The 24,042-nt window shown below is 34.0% G+C and overlaps 1 pseudogene across 1 annotated transcript; it reads right to left on the bottom strand.

Moving 5' to 3' along the window:
* On the bottom strand, window positions 1-24,029 carry LOC143602308 (NAC domain-containing protein 6-like; annotated as a pseudogene). The gene is made up of 6 exons (XR_013147811.1): window positions 23,940-24,029; window positions 23,766-23,838; window positions 23,014-23,327; window positions 826-955; window positions 473-741; window positions 1-375 (listed from the first exon to the last, which is right to left on the bottom strand). The product of XR_013147811.1 is annotated as an NAC domain-containing protein 6-like (transcript).
* Between the last annotated feature and the right edge of the window lie 13 nt (window positions 24,030-24,042).

Below are 24,042 nucleotides of genomic sequence, written 5' to 3'. Positions count from 1 at the left end.
TAATAATAATAATAATAATAATTAATCGAGGAAATTAAGTACATTAGCATATGGGGGAGGAGTGAAAATGAGATCATGTAGCCATGGACTACGTAACTGTGAATCTTGACTCCAATCCATGTCACTTTTCGGTAATTGGAGCTCCGATACAACGACCGGTAATTTCAGGCTTCCTTCCTTCTCATCGGTAGTGGATGCAACAAAACTTAAGTTCCTTGATGGAGATGCTAAAAGGTCAAGATGTTGACCACCAATCGAGTTCTGAGATGACGATGACGACGACGACGATGGAACCTGTGCTTCCTCCAGTGCTGCCCTCTGCTCCAACACCTTAATGGAAGTCGCCTTTCTGTATATCTTACACAACACTATATCCTACCAATGCCAAAGTAGTTTATAGGAGTATTTAAGAGTACGTTAGTTTGACGTTAATAAGAAAAAGGTTTATTATGTTAATTATAATTATTTTTACCTTTTATAACGGACAAGAATCAGGCAATCGGTACTCGCTCATAACCCAATCCGTTTTGCTTCCACCGGGTGCCCGACCCATGTAGAACACTAGAGTCTTCTTCAACCCGAGATGCTTATTCCTATCGGATAGAGAAAATATTTTACGATCCGACCCGGTTGCCTTCCAAAACCCGTTTTTTGTTGTCCGGTTTGGTCTCCCTCCATTACCATGCTTTTTATTCCGTGGCACGAAAAAGTACCACTCTCTTTCCCCGATCTTCGACATTTCTACCATTCAAACGTTTACAAGAGATAAATCATTTAGGAAATAAAATATGAACAACATATAAGATTACAATAAGGGAAAGTTACCGGGTAGAATCCAAGGATCGTAGAGGTAAATGTTCAAAAACCCGATGATTTCGAAACACATATTATTCCCTAAAACCATCTTTTTCAGATAGAATTCGAGCAACTCTTCCTCGGTGGGGTGGAATCGGAACTAAATGACTCTCCTCCATGTAGAAGAAACCTCTTGTACATGCATAAATATATTCATTGGTTTTGTTACTTATATATGTGTGAATTTGAAAACAATTCAGGCATGATTGACTCAAGTCTTCGTGGAAATTCAAAGGCAAAACGACTTGTCATGTAGTGGGGGGAGATTTATTGGCTTTTCTTTCAATGGGCCCATGATTCAAGGAAAATAAATATCGCATTTTATCATCTCATCAACTCATTATGATGTTTTGTAACAATGAACGTTGATAAATGATTCACTTTCCATGTTTAGGGGGAAAAAACCAGTGTACGTCGAAATTTGATATTATATAGGTAAATCACGTGTCTCAAAAGTATATCAGATAATATTGGAGTTTGATCTCCAGACCTAAATAGATTCTCACATTTTTTAACATTGAGGTCATATGTATTGAACCGACATACTTTGAACCAAATGTTTAAACAAGTGGTGGTTGACGAACCATGTGACCTGATTCAATAATTAGACCGGTTTTAAGTTAAAAAATATTGAAATATATATTTTCTGCATTACAGGGTTAGAAATTGGAATATCTTAACTCTATCTACTCTTCCCTTCAAAAAATTTCTTTTATTATTTTTTTTGTCAAATAAGTGTACCCTTATATTTAAATATTATATATGAAAAAGTGTTAAAATAAAAAGACATAGTTTTGTAAAAAGAGTAGAAGTAACATAAAATATAGAGTTAAGAAACTATTTAGTCTAAATCCTAGATTCTAGAAAACTATTTGGTATTTTAAAAATTATCAATCTCAACCACTAGATCATGTATTCAAGGGCTTAGATTTATTTTTACTCTTCCTATAAAATTATTTCTTTTTATTATAACTCACCCCATTATATATATATATATATATATATATATATATATATATATATATATATATATATATATATATATATATATGTTAAAATAAAAATTCACTCCAGTTACGAAAACCATTGAAACTCTATAATAGCCATTGATCTTGTTAGATTAATGGTTGAGATTAAATCTAACAAAATTGTATAATTAAATTATTTAATTTAATTATTTTAAGGTAGAAAAAGGTATATCAGTAAATTAATATACTTGCTTTATTATGTCAGTTAACCCATTAGTCATGTCTATATCTCTCTCATATTTTTTCTCTCTCCTGTATTTTGGTATTGTATGCTTTTTAAAAATTTTCAAACATACTATTAAGAAAATTTTACGTACGAATTAATTCAATATTTCCAGTTAAAAACATATGTTTTCCGACCATATATTTTTTGAACATATGTTTTTCGAACAATTTACATATGAATTAATTCAAATCTCCAAAATAAACATATGTTTTTCAAACATTTTATATACAAAAATTTTTAGGTACAACAAATTTGTAATACAATATTCATTGAACTAAAAACAATTCTGTAATACAAAAGGAATATCATTATATTAAAAAAAAGAACATCCGTACTCTAAATATATCTCACAAACAATCCTAAAAATTGGATCTTCACTCGTGCTCTTTGTATGATCTTGGATCTCGCTTTACTCGTTTCTTGAATCTTCCCGGCGTCATAAACTAACATTAAGATGAAATATCCCAAATCACTACCAAAAATCATATACACAAATCATGATATTTTAATACACTCATACGATTTAAGGATCTGGGTTTTTATTTAATAAACTTGAGCATTAAGATAAAATATCCCAAATCAATACTAAAATTCATAAACACAAATCATGATATATATTTGAAAACATCATATCTTGAATATATATATATAGGGTGCAGTTACTGTACGCTAATGCTTAATGTACGGTAGGTACGCGAGATACTCAAAGGCAAAAACCTAAAATGCTCACAAAACCTTAAACGCTCATTAAAACCGTCTTTGTGAAAAAAGTGAAAAATTGATCGATTAAACATCCAAAACTGTTTTTTCGGTGAAGCAATGATTGATTGGATATGTATTGACGATTCCGAGATGTTTGGATGTGATTTCTTGGATCGATTAGTGAAAAACGGAATTCGCGCACGTATTTGTACGATAAGCATTAGTGTATTAGATCTTCTTTCTCTCTCTCTCTATACACACCTACACACACCAAATACATGCTTTAGATCTTATCTTGCAATAACATAAAAGATCTACCAAAACGAAAATAAAATTCTTTAGATCTTAAAAACGAAAAGAAAAAGAAAAGAACATTATATCTTGAAAAAAAAAACACATAAAAAAGATTAATGATCTACCAAAAGAAGGGCAACGAACAACCAAATATCATAGATCTATCGTAGATCTACCAAGAAAAACACCTACCGGATTATGAGGTTCTCACCGGAGCCACCACCGCCGCCGAAAAACGCGCGTTATGGTTCAAACGGCCACCACATTTAGCCACCAGATCCACCACTGCGGCGACGTTATCGTACTTGCGCGCTGGCCTCCATTGTTGCTTCAGCTTTCCCTAAACAAACTTGATTATTGTTTTGTAAGAGACCAGAGAGAGAGAGAGAGAGAGAGAGAGAGAGAGAGAGAGAGAAAGCAGCTATGGATATTAAAGATATGGAGGAAAAATGGTTTGAAAATCTGATTTATTACTATAGAAAAAGACCAATATGCCCTTATATGATTATTGAATCAAAATAAGCAAATTGTAGATGTGGTCTCATCTTAACCACTCATTTGAGTTTGCGGAGTTTTCTCGACTGAACAAGGTTTACATTCTATACTCTCTCTCTCTCTCTTTATCTATCTATCTATCTATGGTGGGGTTAGAATAAGAAATTAGTTATTTGTAAGAAGTGTGAGAAGTAATATCGGGCGTTTGATGTGATCATCTGATGGTGTATATTGTTAGTGTGTTTTTTGTTTGATGTGTTTTATTTTGTTAGTTTGGTGTGTTTTATTTTTTTAAGGGTAAAAACCATTTTTTACACTTCTTAAGATAGTTTGACTTCTTATTTTAACATTACTCTCTCTCTCTATATATATATATATAACATAACATAACATAACATAACAATACACTACTTAATTTCATGTATCATATAAATACTATATATAAAATTATTTATGACGTGATTTGAATTAAGTTTGATATGTGGCTCAGTGGTAGAGCACTCACTTTACTAGTGAGATGTGGAGATTCAAACCTCACTATTACCAATTTATATGAGAGATATGAGGGATGACCCTGGATTGCCAGGGTTCGAGTCCTGATCTCACCCGGTTTTACCGGCTCCTCGCTGTCGTGTCGTTTAGCGGGTGTGGGGGTCGGATTTTATCCGGGGAATCCCTCAATTGGTGGACTGCTAGGGGCTCCGTCCATCCGGATTCGTGGCCGGCTCGGGCTACCTTTAGCCAATGGGGGCCGCGCACAGAGTGCCCGGCGTTACTTAGTTAGTCGCTTAAGAAAAAAAACATGTTTAAATTTTGAAAACATTTATACGAAGGAATTGGGGAAGGAGTCAATGAGTCATGAAATTTTCGGATGTGCATTCTAAATTAGAATTAGTAACATTCTTATATAAAATCAGCATAATAAAAAATATTCTAGGTTCATACTATAACTATTTTGAAATAGTAGAAAATAACAAAAGGAAATAATTTGCTATGAATTTGAATGAGTCATTAGTGGACTATAAATCTTGAAAAAAATGCTAAATCATTTATTCCCTTCTTCACTACAGCATACCATTTGACTCATTGAACGTTGATCAATTCTACAAGTTGATTTTTCGTTAATAATATGTGGTGTTATTATTAATTTACATAGATAATAAAACACTTTGTTTGATTTGTAATTAAAAATATCGACACTATTCGTCTATTACGTATCATTAATGATTAAAAAAACGTGAATTGGTGAAAAAATGGATATAGCCTTTATAGTGCCGTCTCAGAGGATGCGGGGCACCTCAAGGGCCCTGTGCAAGGTAAAAATATTGCCCCCTATATATTCATATTACTTTTAAAGAGAAACCAAAAAAATGCTTGGATTAGTCTATTGGAAAAAAAGAATAATACTTTTTGTTCTTTAAATTACACGAAAATGGAATTTTATAACTTTAGTTATGGGCTATGCTTTAAAAAACTATATATTAGATATACAAATAAGATAAAAGATCTTAATACAAACATATGAGCTATCATATGAGCTACAAGACACTTTTAGTTAATTTTTGTTTGTATCTAATTTATCTATTGCATATCCTGAATTCTTTAATTTTTGGCCCCAAAAATTTTTGGGCCTTGTGCGGCTGCACGGCCTGCACGACACTTGGGCCGGCCCTGAGCCTTTGTTGTGTAGTAAATGAGTTAAAATAGATTACGAATGGTAAAAAAACACTCAATTTGATGTGTGGGTTAGGTTGTTACTTCTTTCTCGTTGCACTTTACAGGTGTTCTGACCCAAAAATAGGCAGGAAAATAGGTCCAAGAATAGGAAAGCCTTGCAACATCGTTCAATAATGAGTGTTTAGCCACTTGGGGGAAAGTTGATTGTATTTGCCATGTTAGTTATAAATCTGTTAAATGGTTCTGGTTCGGGGTCCTTAGGCCAAGGTGACATGGATATTCAAAAGGAGGGGGCTCTTGCCAACAATAACATTAAACATGCGCTTCGGAAAGTTGCATATGGTCACTTTACTACAACAGTACAGGTGTTATGCTCATCTGGTGTTGCACCATACAATGGTGATACCACAAAGTTTATACGCTAAACACCCGTACAAGCAACCCTCAGCTATGTCGAACATGACATATTCTAAGCCTCTTCTAGTTGCGATGGATGATAGTGTCCTTGGTTGCATTAAATCGTTCCCTAAGGAACTTCGTGTGGGAGGGACGGTTTAAGGGCGCAACATATTTTGGATGCTTTATGTGGAGAAGGGTTGGCTATTCCCACTGACCTCATACGTGTTATCACTGCAGTGATTAATTTATGGTTAGTAGGGAGTTGCGCGTCTACTTTAGCAGAGTTTGTCGCGTCTGCTTCTCTTACACTGCTTTTAAAACCTAACAACATGATTCGACCTATTGCAGTGGGTACTATATGGAGGTGTTTGAATTCTAAGGATGCTATGAAAGGTATTGGAAATGAAAATACTAAATACCTTAATGATTTCCAGCTTGGAATTGATGTGTCGGGTGGTGAGCCAAATTACATAGCGCTAGCAGGGTATTGAGTGAGCGCCACACTAATGGGTCTCTTGCAGTCCTTACGCTTGAGTTTTCTAATGCATTTAATATGGTTGATAGATCAGCTTTACTTCACGAGGTAAGGATTAGATGCCTTTATATTTCCTTGTGGGTGGAATTTTTATATAGGCAGCAAACAAGACTATATCTTGGGGTTGATTATATTAGGTCCACCACATGAGTTCAACAAGGAGACCCGATGACACCATTTCTTTTCACCCTTGTTTTTCACCCTCTTGTACATCATATTCGAGAAAATTGCAAGCTTATTCTTCATGCTTGGTGTCTTGATGTGGCTAAAGTGTTGGATATCATTAAGGTGACAAGTCGAACATTGGGTCTTGAACATAATATAAAAAAAGCTGAGCTATTTTAGCTTTCTTGTGATGGTATGAACTCTTGTGATGGTTTATGTTGACATAGCGATACCATTATTAGGGGTGAAGCTTCTAGGGGAAGCTGTTAGTAAAGACACCGGGTTTATTAAGGGGTTGACAAAGAAAAGAGCTACAAATGATGTTGATTGGATGCGTTTTCTCCCAAAACTTGATGTAAAGTCCCGTGGATGGATCTTTTAACATGATATCAAGTATACACGTTGTTAGGCGGAAGCTAACTACATGGTGATTCAAGAACAAAGATGAATAAGAATGATGAACACAATAGTTTGACGTTAAAGCACACGTATATTACGTCGGGTACTTAAGTCCCTAAAAATTGATTGCAATGATAATACTTGTGATGTGTAACCCTAATCAATGATAAATGTCACACCCCAACCTATGGCGGAAATGCCGGGGCGCGAGCTGATTGCTCACAGCTCTCAACTTACTATCAATGCAATATCAAATGTGACAGTATCTATTAAACCAATTCAAATTGTACAACAGATTCAAATAGTCATAGTACATAAAATTTATAATTAACAAGTAAAAATAAACATCCAAAATTAAATTCTTGTATCTTCTTCTCTAACATGCACCCTAAGTTGCTTCAAACAATCTTGATAATCACCTCACAGATAATCTGCATATGCGTTAAAAATACAAATAATTTTGTCAACACTAGGTTGAGTGAGTAAATCACCAGATTTTCATGATTATATAATAACAATATAAAAGGTAATTTGTGTCAATTGAGATAAGAAATTTAACCAATGAGCAAATAAATAATGATGTCGGTAAGCTCGATGTCAGAGGAACTGAACACTGGCTAACACGACGGACGTATGATCATACAAGACTGAGAATCTGTTGGACCTCTCCGACATGTATTCAAGTAAAGCATACAAGCATACAACACGTTAGGTATAAACTTTTAAACACACATGACCAATAATTGCAAGTTGAGTAATATATAATAATAAAATAAATAGAACGCATATGTACCCAAAATGATTAAAAAGAATGAGTTAAAAAGAGGGAGTGAGATACTCACCTTGGTAAATAAGCGAGAGTAAAAGTAAGCAATAAGAATGATGGTATAATGGACGTCACGCACGTTGAGACGTAGCAAGGACAAATCCAAACAAGTGTAATAACAAAGAATACGACAAGTCAAAGAATAGACTAATAAAGAAACGAGATATGAACGGGTTTTAAGGGTACAAAGTAATTTATTTAAAGTTTATTATTAATAAGGTTTACTTATAAACTAATATGGTATAAAAATGTAATTATTTATGAGATACATGTACTTATACTATTAAAGTTGCAACGAATATATATATATATATATATATATATATATATATATATATATATATATATATATATATAACTACCATGGGTTTTGTAAAAGACCTAGCCAAATATTTATAATAATAAGGCATATTTTCTATTAATTCTGTATTTTAAATAAACTCACCTTTCTAAATATTAAATCTTTATCAACTTTTAATTCTAATATATATACATATAATTATCCGCTTATATTCATGGTTATAATCAAAGTTCGGAGCGACAATGAGTTATTATGTCGGTTTTAAATAATATATTGATTATTTATTATATTTGTAATATAATTAAATTGATTAAGTATATAAATTATATGATTAAATGAGTATAATATCGAAAAAGACACAAAAATACGGGCTGGGGTGGGGAGGTGGTGGTGGTGGTGGTGGTGGTGGTGGGGGGGGGGGGGGGGGGTTCGAACCTGCGCCCCCAACACTCAGACTTTTATACACAATGCCAGACCAAGTGCTCTAGCAAGATAACTGGTTAAACTACGAAAGCAAAATATATAAGCAACTAGTAATGATGCCCAGATTAAGAACAAACCCTAGAATCATCAATCGGCCAAAACATTAACCGTTTGGCCTATTAATGATAGGGTTAATGATCCTGACGAAAAGACGATTGCAACCATATAACCATTACCTTAAACGAAGCTAATACGCAACTTAATTGGTCTACGAAATAGACGGCGAACCAATATCACGAACACCACTCAGCGGATTAAAATAGCCAGAATAGTTATGGGGGTTTCGTTTACGAGCTTGTAAGGATCGTATCCGCCAATTTAATTTCATTATGGTGATACATATAGGGTATATTGATGAACGTAATAGGTAGGCCTAGTTTAACAAGAAACGCGAATCAAATTGATTGATTAAACACAATTAGAACGTCGGTTAGACCGATAATGGAAGGTATAAGACGATCTTTAATTCAATTTCCATAAACATGAAGAAAATTGAGGTCCAAGACATGCCAAAAGTATACGGGTTTATGAATACGGGTATGGGTTTGGGTCGGATCTTGGGTTAAACGGGTTAGGATAATAAAAATGGTAATATTTGCAATTTTAGTCCTTAAGGTTTAGAGATGGGAGTATAAAGAGGTAAACGTTTAAGTTTGGTCTAAAATTGTAATATATTGAAAGTTATTATTATATATTATATAAGTAATATAATATTAGTTAATTTATTTGATAAACGCGATAGAATTTCTCGGACATCGAAATTAGTTGGGTATTTAACTAAAAATATTAATATTAAAAGTCCGAGTTGTTACAATAAACATATTTGTATATAGGGTAGTACAAAGCCACACAAGGCCATGCTCGTTCTAAATATAATACCCAAAGCCCACTGAGTGAGTTACTTTTTCTTCAATCATGTATGGGTATTGCTAACACTTTTTTCCGTTTGACAAGATGCCAACCTGTACACATGATGGAGGCGGCGTTGTTCTGTGACAAGGGATTGTGTGAGGCGATTGAGAACAATGTAGTTTGTGGAGGTTCTTTATTTGGAGACCTACAAAGGCGACTCGCTTCCTTACCCATTAAGAATGAGAGTTTGTGGTTGTATTTGGTAGTAAAGGCTTCCTCCTATGCCTTTGCGGTTTCGAGAGCTCAATCGTGGGTGCTTCAGGATCACATTTTACGATAAAGTGGTATATGTGAGATGGATTTTGTTTATTCTTGTTCTTTGGCATGTCTTCATGTTATGTTCCAAGTGTCGATTTTAGCAGTTTCACTAATAAAGAGACCGCCCCCTCTAAAGCCCAACATGCATTGACGAGTGCTCTTTTTAGTAAAATTATTCATGAAATTAAGTCACACTTTGACATGACAAGTAGACAAAAGCCATTTTTGAGTGTCTATGAGCACTACATGCTCTATATTTTCTTTTTCTATCCCTATAGATGGGTTAGGCCAACATATGTCTCCAGTGGAGTATCGTACAATCCTTAAGTATCGTCTCATGATTCTTCTATTCCCGGTTGATGAGATATTTCATGTTTGTCGCAAGGCATTCTTAGCTCACATTGGGAGTGCGCAGTACATCGTAAAGTGCTCCTAGGGTTCAACTAGGGATGTGCTTTTTGACATATTCAGGTGAGTCAGAATTTCTTTTAAAAAAGAAGCACCTGTGAATTTCTTGACTGACATGTTGGTTTTTGGGTGGATAGGAGGAAAACATGTGTGTGTATATTTAACAGGTGTTTCCCCTATGGTGGGATTAGGGAATTGTGGTTTCACAGTTAGTCAAGCTGCTTTAAAAGATTCTCTAGACAAGGTGACTAAACATGAAGAATCTTAAAGCAAAGTAAAACCCATAAATATACCCTAACAATCTCCCCCTTGTTTTATAGATTGATTCTATCAAGGTTTGCCTAAATATGTGCATCTGCTTCTTGTAATGCTTCAGCCTTACGGTTCCAACCTCACGAACTTGGTTTATGTTCACCCTATTCTTGACCCTTTTAGTGGATCCATCTAGCACAGATACTGGATCCTTTTTCTGACCCAAATCTGATCCTGACTCGGGCTCATTTTGACTTTTCTTTGCACCCCATGCAGGTCCATCATTCCTTATGACCACCTTTTGGCCCCACATCAGATCCTAACTCCTTCTCATAGTCATATCTAATTGAACGTCTTTTCATTGCACTTTTGGAAATCCCATAAAATGATAGTGTCACACCCCAACCTAAGGCGGAAATTCCAGGGCGTGAGCTGATTGCTCACAGCTCTCAAGGTACTATCATGCAATAATTTAAAGGTGACGATTACTATTTAATTTAATTAAATATCCAAATACATTCAAATACAAAGTACAACTCATTTACACAAACAATGAACACAAATCAAAATCTTGATTATAATCTACTAACTTAAGTCTTCACTAAGTATTCACCAAATGTTGCAACTAGTTCAAACAATACCTGCATATGCGTATAAAATAGAAAGATTTGTCAACAACACATGTTGAGTGAGTAAAACACCAATTTAAGACATAACAGTAATAATATATAATATACAAAGAAAAATGCAAACTGTTCTTGTGAGATAAATAGTTAAACCATAGCACATAAACAATTCCACCAAACAATAAAGATAGGTCTAAACTATTGCCATACAAATGAACATTGGTTACCAAGCTAGGGCTAAACCCTTTCCATATAAATTTACATTGGTTACCAAAGATAGTCGTATGATCATACTATTAATGATGGACCTTTTCAAAATACATTCAAATAAAGCGAGTAAACAAATAGCAAGTTAGGCAAAATTAATATACACACAAGGATAAACAGTTGCGATTTTTAATACTAGATAATAGATAAATATTGTATATACACATATGTCCCCAAAAGATTTAAAATTAAGTAAAAAGGGGAGTGACTACTCACCTCGATGATTAAGCGAGTAAACCGATTGATGATTAAATGAGAAAAGTTAAAGCGATAAGTGATCTGACCCAAACAAACTTGAGACTTAACATAAGTAAATAGAGTCAATACTGATAACATAGCCATTGGAATCAACCTAAACGGATGTATAGAACTCCGGGTATGAGATTTTCAGCAAATAAGCGAGCTAATACTGACCAGTATCCGAACAGCGAGCTGGGAGTCAGGTTTTGGTCTGTACACTAAAAATTTCAAAACAAAAAAAAAGTATTCTGGCCAGAAAGCTAATTTTGACCAGAAGATAGAGAAATCAGATAGTCAATCTTGTGGACTATTTTGCCCTTAAACGGGTCGGAGTCCAACTGACATGGTAAATCCCCTCAATCATATAAATTGATTGAGGGCTTTTGTAAAATAGATAAAATACTAAAATATTGAAGAATACAACTTACCCAAACGAGGATTGGAACTAAGAGAAATTCATGGTCAACGAGGTCTTGAAGCTTGAAAGTGAACAACGGCTTGAAGAACTTGATTAATCTTGAGGAAAACCGACAATGGAGAAGGGAAATTTCGAGGGATATGTGGAGGATTGCTGGACATAAGTAGCTTTTAGGGTTTATAGGTGTGATTTTTTATTAAATATTGAGTGTGATAATGCATTTATGAAGAAATCAAACTCAATTAGGAAACAAAATAAGCTATTAATGAGAAATTCTCGTATAATAACTAACCAAATTTGGTTTGGACAGCAAGAAAATGAATTAGTATGTTTTACAACATTAATTTAGATATCTTGGAGCTTATATTTTGTTAATTTAGTCGAAAATATGCAAAACTAGTCTCTGTACTTCCATAAATGCAATTTTTAGCCGTTTTAAGCGGTTTTAAAGGTTTTTAGGCATAGTTTAACGAGTTTGAACGTTATATGAATATAAAATAAGTCTAAAAAAGGTAAATACTAATAAATATAAGATTTTAATAATTTGAAATATCCGAAATATATTCCCGAGTCGGGTAAACGAATACGAATTCAAATACGAAAAACCCGAGTTGTTACAGATAGCCTTTGCTCCTATTGATGCCAATTTTTCCTCATCTCATTGATAAAAAGAAAGATTCTCAATTGTATCTGATCATCCATAATATGTACCAAACGAGCAAAGTTAGACCCATTTTTTGAATAATATCATAATATTATGGCTAAAATGATCATGGTCAAATTCCTAATCAAAAAAATTAACTATAAACAAAATTTTGATTAACAAATTGAGATTTCGGTCTAGATAATATGACTTAGGTCAACACAAAAGATTTCGGTTAGTTTTGGTCAACAACTTTTTTTCGGTCAACATAAAATCCAAAAACCAAAGGTTTTCGGTATGTTGACTCCTCGATTTATGTGATCATCTTCTCCGATACACCAAACCACCATAGCTTGACCTGCAACTTTCTTAATCGGCCATCAAATCTTCTACTAATAACAATTAAACATTTGTAATTATATGAAAAACTTAATCAGTTAGTTATTCTTAATACACGTATTCATTTAACCGAAATCAATTATCAAATATTAATCTCCAAAACCTACACTAAATTAATAGCCACACGATAAATATCAAACTCGTACCTTTGATGAAAGTAGATCGTTGATTGATAAATGAAAGAAGAGTAGCATATGATTTAAGTTCTAGAGGTTTCGACTTTGAAAATATTTAAGATGTTGAAAAGTGAATGACAATAGCACATCTCAAAAGTTTATCTCTTGGGATTTCGGTTGATTTGGGCCAGATTCAATGAATTTTAGTCATCTTAGGCCAGGTTCAAACAAAGTTTTAGTGGGCCTGATCTAGCAAGTAAAGTAGGACAACATAATATGCTGCAATGGATCCATCAATATTAATGGAACACATGAAAAACAATCTGATCACTTTCAAATCTTTTGATAAAAATAGTTTCCATAAGACACTCATTCCACTGACAAAGTTTTAAATGAATAGAAATAAAAAAAAATAAAATAAAACAAACTACATATTTAACTTACCCCAATTTTCACACCTTTTACAAAGTTGGGATAAAATCTTTCTAAGATCGACCAGGGAACATTTTTCAGCACACACATACTTTGCTAGATCTGGTACATTGTCGATATTGTTATCCACTTTAATCCATGCTCGTAATACTTACTTTGAGGTATAAGACCAGACACAGTTTAGGTTCGTATGATCTAGTGGGACCCACACTTGAGTAAATAAAGCGCTTTATCATGCTTCATTATAGTTTTACCAGATCAAACCACCTTAACTTGACTGAAACCTCAAAACCAGTAGGTCAAAATGATTGCACAATGAATGTACAAGTTTAATAATGATGAATTAGCTAAGAAAATCAAGGATATTGGTGTCCGCCTAAACCTAAGCGTGCAACTCTACCAGAAAGCCATTTGACATGGTTAAGGTATGTTAATGTAGCTAACCAGCAAATGGTCCCCCACTACAGGATATACCCCCGTTATCAAACAACACCTCGAGGTCCAATACCATGGATAAGTATGCACGATTTCATATGTAAGGCTTACATACATCGTGTCCCTTATGGTCCATTTCTTAATGGTACTAGGACGCGAGCAAGGGGACTATGTATGACTAGCAACATGGTTGATCAAGTCAGTAGTGTAATTGTACTTTGAGGTATGAAGTGATAAATTTATTGACTTATTTTGCCAGATAAACTGCAAGTTTGCTCTTTGAGCTCATTTGATATCCACTCCAGAGAAGTGAATACCCAGATGATAAATTGCATAAAGAGCCAATGGTGTCTAGACCATGCAGCATCCCATCAATACATGATTTAAGGCCATAAGACCATATGCCGTGAAGTGTTAACCACTTAAACTAGAAGTATTATAATTTAGTTTGTATCACAGGCCGTCTAGAATACTTACATGTTAGGCCTATCCAAGCATCATACGATACGAATTCACATTTCTATAAAATATGATTACTTGGTGATCTAACTAACTCAAGGCTTGAGTATGGCTCGATCTTTCATTCCAGTCATTTCACAGGTGTATTTAACAATATTTATAATATACTAAGATGTCTTCCACTTAGAACATGTTAATTAATTTCAGACAAGTCAACAGTCAAATCGACTTTTCATTCTTAAGGACTGAATATACCGACACATTGATTACAGAGTCTATGTGTTTCAGCTACAGAACCTTACATGTGTTGACCTTTGGGTTGTGCAAAGTACAAAACTCGACCGGACACGAGGACCGATGTAACATAAATTCAGAGACCGTAGACTGAACCGATGGGAATGAACGGGTATCGGTCTTGAGTATAGTCGGTGTCTCAGTTCTTTGCACATTGGACCATAACCGAAATTTACCTTCACTATTTCAATCTATTATTTTATGAATTGAGCATAGAAGACCTGGATACGATTCAGTTGTATCTCCATTGAAATTACAGATGATTACACATACAACATGGGGTCTTTATCAGCTAAATTTTGTTCATTTATCTTCATGATAGATTATCATTGTTTAAAAAATTTGAAGTAAATGTTGAATTTGGTCCATGATTATTCATTTCTAATTGATTAGTACAATATGACTTCTCAATTTTGGTGGTTTATTGATCGCTGTAGGCTTTATTGTTTGATTTAGCGTGCCCTCCAACTGTTTGAGAAATGTCTTAATGAACACGTGTTTTATTATTGTTCTTTCCTGATTATTTGATTAACACATATATATTGAGATGTAACGAACTAATTACTAATATAACTAATTTAGTAACGAAACTAAATTAAGTTGAAGTTATTGTAAGATGTAATGAACTATGTTGTCATTTGGTGCAGATGCTAATTAAGTCATTCATGAAAGAAATAAAACTAGCTTACTTCATAAGGTATTACTTCATAAGGTATGTCTGCCAAGTTACATCATCACTTTTTGTTCTTATAAAATCAGCTTTGTAGAAGATCAAATATGCGAATTGTCACACTAAAGTTGAAAATTATAATATCATTAGCAATTGAATTTTCTATTGATCTAATACAATATATAAATACAAAGGAAGATTTTAAGAAAAGTTGGAAGTATTTTAAGGAGTAGTAGAACATTATTATAGTTTCATATCAAATTGATACATGTGTTGAAGATGATGTTGATTTCCCAAATTTTACGAATAAGGACAAACCTAACAAACAAATTGTATTGGTCAAAGAATGCATTCACATCATTAAAACCATTATACACATAATTAATTAAAATAGTTTAATTAATTTCTTCTAAAACAAATAGTTGAATAGTTGATGATTTTTGTTGTTAAAAGAAAACTGCTCAAAATCAAACTTTGATTCCAACAACTGTTTTTTTTTTGTTTTTTTTTTTACTTTCATTTTTAAACAAGTATTATGATAACTATTAGTTTCTATTTTTAATAGGTTAAAGGATTAAAGTCTAAAAGGAAAGGAGATTATCAGCAACACACTAATATAGAAACCAAATGCAAATATGGAAACCAAATAAGTGTTTTGATTTAATTGATTACACAATTTCGGGTCAGTGCTTAAATAGTTCGGTTAACCCGAATCTTGGCCCGATACCTGATGGGTTGGTGTACTAATCACATTAACCAAGCTTAATTATGTGTGTTCAGTCGTTTTAGGTATTATTATTATTATAAATATACTACTTTGATTTGTTTTTATATTTTGTAGGTTTTAAGATCCAATGAGCTAAAACAATGAATAATTTGATCAAACATTGCAAAGATGTATTTGTATTCACTCATTATGTTAATGTTCCAGCAAGTGGTTAAAATGTTCTTACATTAAAATAATTGGTAACCTTATTTTAGCAAAGGGAAGTGAAATTCATGTATGTAGCCACTAACAACTTACGTGGAGTTTAAAAGTGGTATGGGCTCGGGAGTCGACAAATATAGAGATGAAGTGGGCTGTGAACCAATCTAACTTAATTAAAAGTGGACCCGGGCAATCAAATGGGCTGCTCATGACGGGTTGGAGAAAAAAATAAAGAAGGGGTAGCAGCTCTAGAAAAAAGAAGATGATTATTATTATTTTTTTGTGTCACAGCAGCAAGGGCTTTGAGGACGGAATACAAAAGGTAGCCTAGGGCTGTCTGTCACGCAAATAAAGAAGGAATAATCATGATGAGGCAAGGCTATCTCGTTGTAACTTTCTCTGGGTGAACGGTTCGTAGGGTTTACACTTTTCTCAACTTAATTCATTTTAGGATTTGTTTTTGACATTGACAAAGTTGTATGAACATATTGATGTGTTGGTTTATTTAACTATTTGCATGTGTTACTAATCTCTGCTTTAACAATTTGTTTGGTTGATGACAAAAAGCTTGTTAGGTGACATGGAGTAGGTTTATTCACACTAGTAAATTGGGCAATTGAATTATAAAAGATTTAATGAGAAAGATCTGTTTTTGATTACCACCAAGATTAACCGACTTTCCAACACCATGTCTATGTGGTGTCCAATTAATGAATCGAGTTTTCTGTGAAACCTTGAACCTGAAACCTGGAGGAGGTTGCATTTTCTTTTAAATTGTTTTTAAAATCAATCTTCTAATTTTCACTTGAAATCATTTGTCCATCTTAGTTAGTTAATTTTATATTAAAAATCAAACAAACTTTGTAATGTTGACCACATGCTTCTCGTGGATACGATACCCTACTTACTTTAACTATTTAGTTTAATTGGGTTTTTTAATGACTGAAACGATGGTCATCAAAATGGCGCCGTTCCCAGGGTGCTAGTGCGCTTAGTGTTGCGTTGCTTGTTTGATTAATATATATATATATATATATATATATATATATATATATATATATATATATATATATATATATATAAATCCAAAAATATTTTTCTTTTTGTTTTCGTTTGGAATTATACTTGGTATTGTTTGTCTTTGCTTGTGCAGGAACAAATTATAGTGTCGGCAGAAAACGTGTAGTTCGGTTATGAATTATTACAGTAATTAAAGTCCACCAGGTAGCCCATTATAACCACCATTCACAAAAAAACATAAATTTTCAAACTTTGAGGTGTCGCATTCTCAGACCCAAAACCAATCTGAATATGATGAGTTTGTGCCTTCAGGCCACAATTTAATCAAAGAGGTCCGAATCGGGTCAAGTTGGGTCAACAAAGGTATAATGGTATTCAGAAAAAATAATTATGGAGGACATCAGGGCCAAGATGAGTATGTGAATGAAGTGCCTACGGCGAATCATATATCCTCAGTTAGAGGAGTTGCAAGTCATTTTGTGCCTATAGTACCAAAGAACACCCCACGGATCACATCACCGCATCAGAATACAAGATCTTTTGGGAATAAGGGGAATAGGCAAATGGGTCAGTATGGGTCAGATGATAACTCCATCAATGCAAAATTGGATGCAATTATTGAGTTAATGATGAATATTCAGAAAGGCAATGAAATCAGAGATAAGGAGATCAAGGCATTGTCACAGCAGCTTAACAATTAGATGAAGAATTGGCATTCATCAGCAGAGATCAAGATATGTTTCGTAGTGATACTCAGATATATCCAGGTCACAAATCCTCAAACACAACGAGTGTCCACGTAAATGAAGTATGTACTCTTCCTATTTCTGAAATTTATGTTATTGAAACTCATTCACCAAAATGCGTTCAAGGTGGGGTGAATGATATAATTGAGTCTAAGGGTGAGTGATCAGGAAGTTAAAAATTTTACAAAGTCTTAAAATGATTTGAATAACATGTTTTCCAAAATTATTAACTTGAATGTCAAAGTTCCATTTCCCTTAGCTTTAATCACACCAAAAATTTTAATAAAACGGGATCCACCTAAGGGTGAAATATGGGAGAGTTTTGAAAAAGTGAAAATAAATAAACCGTTGCTTGAATAAATTAAAGAGAGTCCTGATCATGTTGAGTGTTTAGAAAAGTTAAGTACCCACAAACGATGTCACAAGTTTCCTAAACAACTTGATTTAACTGCTAGTGTGAACGTCGTTTTGATTGGTGCCCTTCCCCTGAAACTTCAAGATCCAAGAACACCTATTATTTCTATACAAATAGGTGATATTAAATTAGACAGGGCTTTGTTGGATCTTGGAGCTTGTGTGACTATTTTACCGGGGAGTTTGTATGATCAGTATGAGTTTGGACCACTACAAAAAGTTAAAACTATGGTGGTGTTGGTTGATCAAACTTCTACGTGTCCTAGGGGGATTTTAAAGGATGTGATTATCAAAGTTGGTGAATTATATTATCCTTCGGGTTTCCTAGTGCTCGATTGTGTGAAGAATACGCAACCAACTATTATTATGGGCATGCCGTTCATAGCTACAAAAAAGGCTATTATTAATTGTGTTAAGGGAACAGTCAGAATGAGGTTTGGGGAAAATAAAATGAGATTAAAGGTGTTTTCTAAGTCGTTTAATCAAAAAACTGACAAGTGTGGATCCTCTGAGAAGGAGAATCAAACAGAAAAGAAAGATTGTTTTATGATGGACAGGTTAAATTAAAAGAAGGTAAAGAAGAAGTCAAGAAGGAGAAGAAGAAAATAATTTAAGTTTGATTATTATAGAGAAATGTGTAAATTTTATGATCGGGTCTGTCACACCCCAACCTACGGCGGAAATGCCGGGGCGTGAGCTGATTGCTCACATCTCTCAATGTACTATCATGCAATGTTTAAAAATTATAATATCTATTAAATTAAATTCAAATAAAACAAAGATATTCAAATACAAAATTCATAATTCAAATTATTCAAACAAAACAAATATATCAAAGTTCAAAATCTTGTTTATTCTCTCTATCATGCAAATCCTAAGTTTTCTTCCAAACCAGCTTGAACATCACATCACACGATAACCTGCATATGCGTTAAAAAAATACAATAGGTTTGTCAACACTAGGCTGAGTGAGTAGCACACCAGATTTAGTGTATATATAGTAATAGATAAAAATGCAATAGTGTCAAATAAGATAAGAAATTTAACCAATGAGCAAGTAAATGAGCTGTCGATACGCACGATGCTAGATAAACTGGACGATGGCTATTACGACGGTCGTATGATCATACTGTTCTAAGATTATGCTGGACCTCTCCAAATGCGATTCAAATAGAGCATGTAAGCATATAACCAGTAAGGTATAAATTGTTAAACACAAGTGGCAAACAGTTGCAATTTGCGTATTAGATATTAGGAAAATATATAATAATGCATACATCCCCAAAACGGTAAAAATAAGTGTAAAAGGGTGAATGTGATACTAACCTGATCGGATGTGTCACACCTCAACCTACGGTGGAAATGCTGGGTGAACTGATTGCTCACAGCTTTTCAAAGGTTACTATCATGCAACTTTATTTAAATGATAATAACTATTTATTTCGATTTAATAAATCAAATAATTCATATACAAAATACAACTTATTAAACAAACAACAATTACAAGTTTAACTCTTGATTGTATCTTTCCTAACTTAAATTCTTCACTAAGTCTCCACCAACCTGCATTAAATTTCTATGATAACCTGCATATGCGTATAAAACAGAATTTTGTCAACAACACATGTTGAGTACACACCAGTTAAGTTGTACATATAGTATATATAACAAAATACGTAGCTGCAACAAGTCATATGTGAATAACAAAATAACCAAATGAGCAAGTATAACTGAGATGTCGAGAAGCACAAAGGCTAACGACTAGCGTATGATCATACTAGACTGAGATTATGTTGGACCTCTCCAAATGCGGAAGCATACAAAGCAAATAAGCACATAAACAAGTAAGGTATAAGTTTTTAACACATAAGACAATAGTTGCAGTTTTGAGTATAAGTATATATGAGAAAATATAGTTACGCGTATGTCCCCAAAACGTGGAAAACAAGTAAAATAGGGGAATGTGGTACTCACCTCAAAGACGAACAAAAGACGATTACGATAACAATGAGAATGACGATTTGTGGGAATCACGCGCTGGCGATAAGGTCTAATGAGGAAAATAGAATATGGATACGCTAAGTTAATCAACTAGATCGGATAAACGAGTTCGCTAATTAAGTCGTAATATATTCTTTTTACTCATACTTAATATAATATTTTATTATATATAAAGTTATTATATGAAAAACTATTAGCTTGCCAATTTATAAATAAAGTATATTATATAAAGGTATTATATAAGTAAAACATATCTCCAATAATATTACTAGTTTATTAATCCGTTTAAAAATGTGTTATAATATAATTTTTTATATAGAAACATTATTTAAGTAAAATACATCTTAAAAATATTTATTAGTTTGTTAAAACATTTAATAAGTTTGTCCATTTGTATATATGTAACCAAAAATATTAGTTTACGTGGCATTATATATACGTATATATACATATATGTAGATCTAAATACACATATATGTACATACACGGACAAAAAAACGTGAGAAAGTAAGTATATATGTGATCGGTTTCTAGTAAAATAGTTTATTTATTCATTATTATCATTATTATACATATTATTTGGCTTTGAAAGAAAATAACAAAAAAACTAACTAAAAACACAAGGTGGCAGGGGTCGAACCAGCGACCTCTGCCCCCCTAAGTCAAGGGAAATAACAAGCTGGGCTAACAAGCTATATGCAAACAAGATCAGAGGAAAATAATATAAACAGACACAAGGTATGCAGGGTTTAGATTAAGAACCCTAACAATCAAATCGGTTAATTCCGTTTTTGTTTGCTTAATTCATGTTAGGGTTTCTGACCAGCTATCAAAGACGAACGAGATAACATAAAACAATTACCTTAACGATTGAGTTATGATGATCATTTAACCCGATGTATAGCGGCACGAACAGAGGATTAGAACAGAGACTATCAGGCCTTCAATATCAAATTAACATTGGGACTTTTAATTGCGACGTGAAGGAGATTGTGCAGACACGTTTAATTGCGTTAATATGATCAATACAGTGGTCTAACTGATCTACATTCGCCGGCCAAGGACGGATCAACAACGACCACCAAACATCGATGATAATAAAAATTGGTTTTAGGGGTTTCAGTCGCGACTGGTTAATGATTGTACAAACTGGATCAATTGAATTATATTGGCATCTAGCTATAACATCCTTAATTAAACTAATACGGTTTACTCAATATGTTAATACGAATCGATTATGATCAAGTTTCCTAATCAGTTGTGTCGGTAAGACGAAAAAGGCAAGAATAGTCAAAACCATGATTCCATTCCTGATTTAGAGCGACGAATGTGGTGCAAGCAGATCAAACGGGTCATCGGGTACGATGTGGGTCGGGTTTGAGTAACTGGGTAAATGGTTTCTATTATTATATAATAATAATTTCATAGATTTGCTAAATAGCCCTGCAGTTTAGATATGGATACGAAAATTGGTTAAAGTTTAGATTTGGGGTTATAAATGTATATGTTTGAACCTTGATCAATCCTTAAACTATAAACATATCTCAGATCTGTATGAATACGATTAATCCTAAATACGGATCTAGCTCATTGTTACATTTGATTATATGTTATATATATATACATATATATATATAGATTATCAGTAGTAGTATGTGTACGTATGTATGTATGTATAATATTAAGATGAAGATCGAGAGAGATTCAGACTGAGGTTCGTTAATTAACTCTCAAAAACTTTTTTTTAAATACACTATGAACAGTGTTCACATATAAATAGAAGATGAACCTAGTTCGTTAACATCCCCTAACGAACTAGAGTTCACTTCGTTACATACATTTAAACTAAATACTCTTAACGAATCACCCCCTGATTCGTTAAACATCCTTAACGAATCAGCAGGGATAATAACTTAAGTCTTATTTCGCTAAACAACCTTAGCGAACTAGACATTACATTTAATGAACTAACTTAAAACTTTAATAATTTAATACATAAATAAAATGACAATTACATTAACGTTAAATACAAAGACTCGAGACGCAAAACCGTGCACTAACAGACACCCACTCGTCTTGAGCTCTTTGTCTTTAAATAACTTGAAACGCTTGGACTGCTAGTCTCTGCAACTATGAATTCCGTTCTTATAACATACACGCACAACGCGTTGGAACTGCATAGCAAGATCATAGTCTTCATTGCGCTCAATCAATATCTTATTCTTGTTCAGCACGTCGTTGTCAGTCTCGGTTAAATTCACCAACCACATCGGGTCAATGATCTTGATCAGCTCAGTCTTCAAACCCTTTCCCAACACAATGACGGCCTCGCCAGTATGATTGTCATAATACCAGCAGTTGAAAGATAACCATATGTGTTGGTTCATCATTTTCACTGGCACACGCTTCATTCTTTTCGGTGGTTTAACCTTAAGAACCAACTTCTTCCAACCTGTCCTTGGGTCAATCTCATTGAGACGCTTACGGATGGGAATCTGTGGTTTAAAGAATTTGAAACCGTGGTCCACCTCAAACAACAGATGTTGATGAAACCAGCTTGCATGTTTATCCCCACCTCGATTAATAAATGGACGATACGCCAGAGTACGTACATCCCATCTTAGTAATGAGAGAAGGTCAGACATCCTTTCATAGTACTAGACGCCCTTCTCCCATTTAACAATACATACACTTAAATCAAAATCATAAAGCCAAGAAACTATATCACCTTGAACTCTTGACACGGCCTTGAAGGTAGTCTTTTGATTGGCTTTGGCACGTGCTATGGCTTCTAGCGATTCTTTATCAACGTACCTGTGAGTATTGATAATCTTACCAACCCTGTTGTCTTGATTAGCAAACCAGCTATGAATGTCAGCCAAGGATGGATCAATCTTCGGGTCGAATCTTGTGTCAACAAAGTCAGCAACATGTTTACCCTTAGATGTCTTCTCGAGATGATCTCTTGCTTCTTTTACAGTCTTCTCATTAAATACAGGAGCACCTTGATCAACATTTGTGTGTTGAAACAAGTCAGAACACTCCTCAGTAGTCATATCCTCCACCTCGACCTCCTCATCTTCATAAATAAAATTCGTACTCATCTCAACGGTAGGATCATTTAAGATCTCATCATCATTAATTACCTCAACATCGGGCTCAGCTTCTAACACGGTCATCTCGTCTTCATTCAGATCAAGCAAGATAGCAATCTGCTCTCGTGTCAGCGACTTATCAACAAACTGCCCTTCTTCAATTTCCTCTCTATTCACCATACTCCTAATCATCCCCTTCTCATCCACCAAAATAACTGTATCGGCCTCGATCATCTCAATCGGTTTGGCAGCCGAATGGCCATGATAAACAATGATCTATTTGCCCGAATCATCAACAGAACTCGTACCCGCACCAGAAGCTGGGTCTTGAGTTTGTTTAGACTCACCTCCAGCATCAGATTCATCAGGATCCTCATCGTCATTCTTTAGCCTTTTCAGCGCATCATCTTTACATGTCAGCTACAGAATAAGTTCTTCTGTTCTTTAATTTTCACCCCCTGAGACTCAACAATCTCACGAAGAGCTTTTGTTTCCTTCTGACAAAAAGAAACATAACTGACCAGCTTCTTCTGGTTCTCCATCATACGTTCTTTTTTTACACGGTCAGCAGGCATTTGATTATCATACAAATGAAGACGATTCAAAAGCATGTCTGTCTGACGA

This window comes from Bidens hawaiensis, unplaced genomic scaffold, assembly GCF_021521415.1.
Source record: "Bidens hawaiensis isolate Kalapana, Puna unplaced genomic scaffold, B.hawaiensis_p1.1 tig00058366_1, whole genome shotgun sequence".
Classification (NCBI taxonomy): domain Eukaryota; kingdom Viridiplantae; phylum Streptophyta; class Magnoliopsida; order Asterales; family Asteraceae; genus Bidens; species Bidens hawaiensis.
The sequence above is the reverse complement of the archived record's forward strand: the minus strand, read 5'-3'. Positions and strand labels throughout refer to the sequence as shown.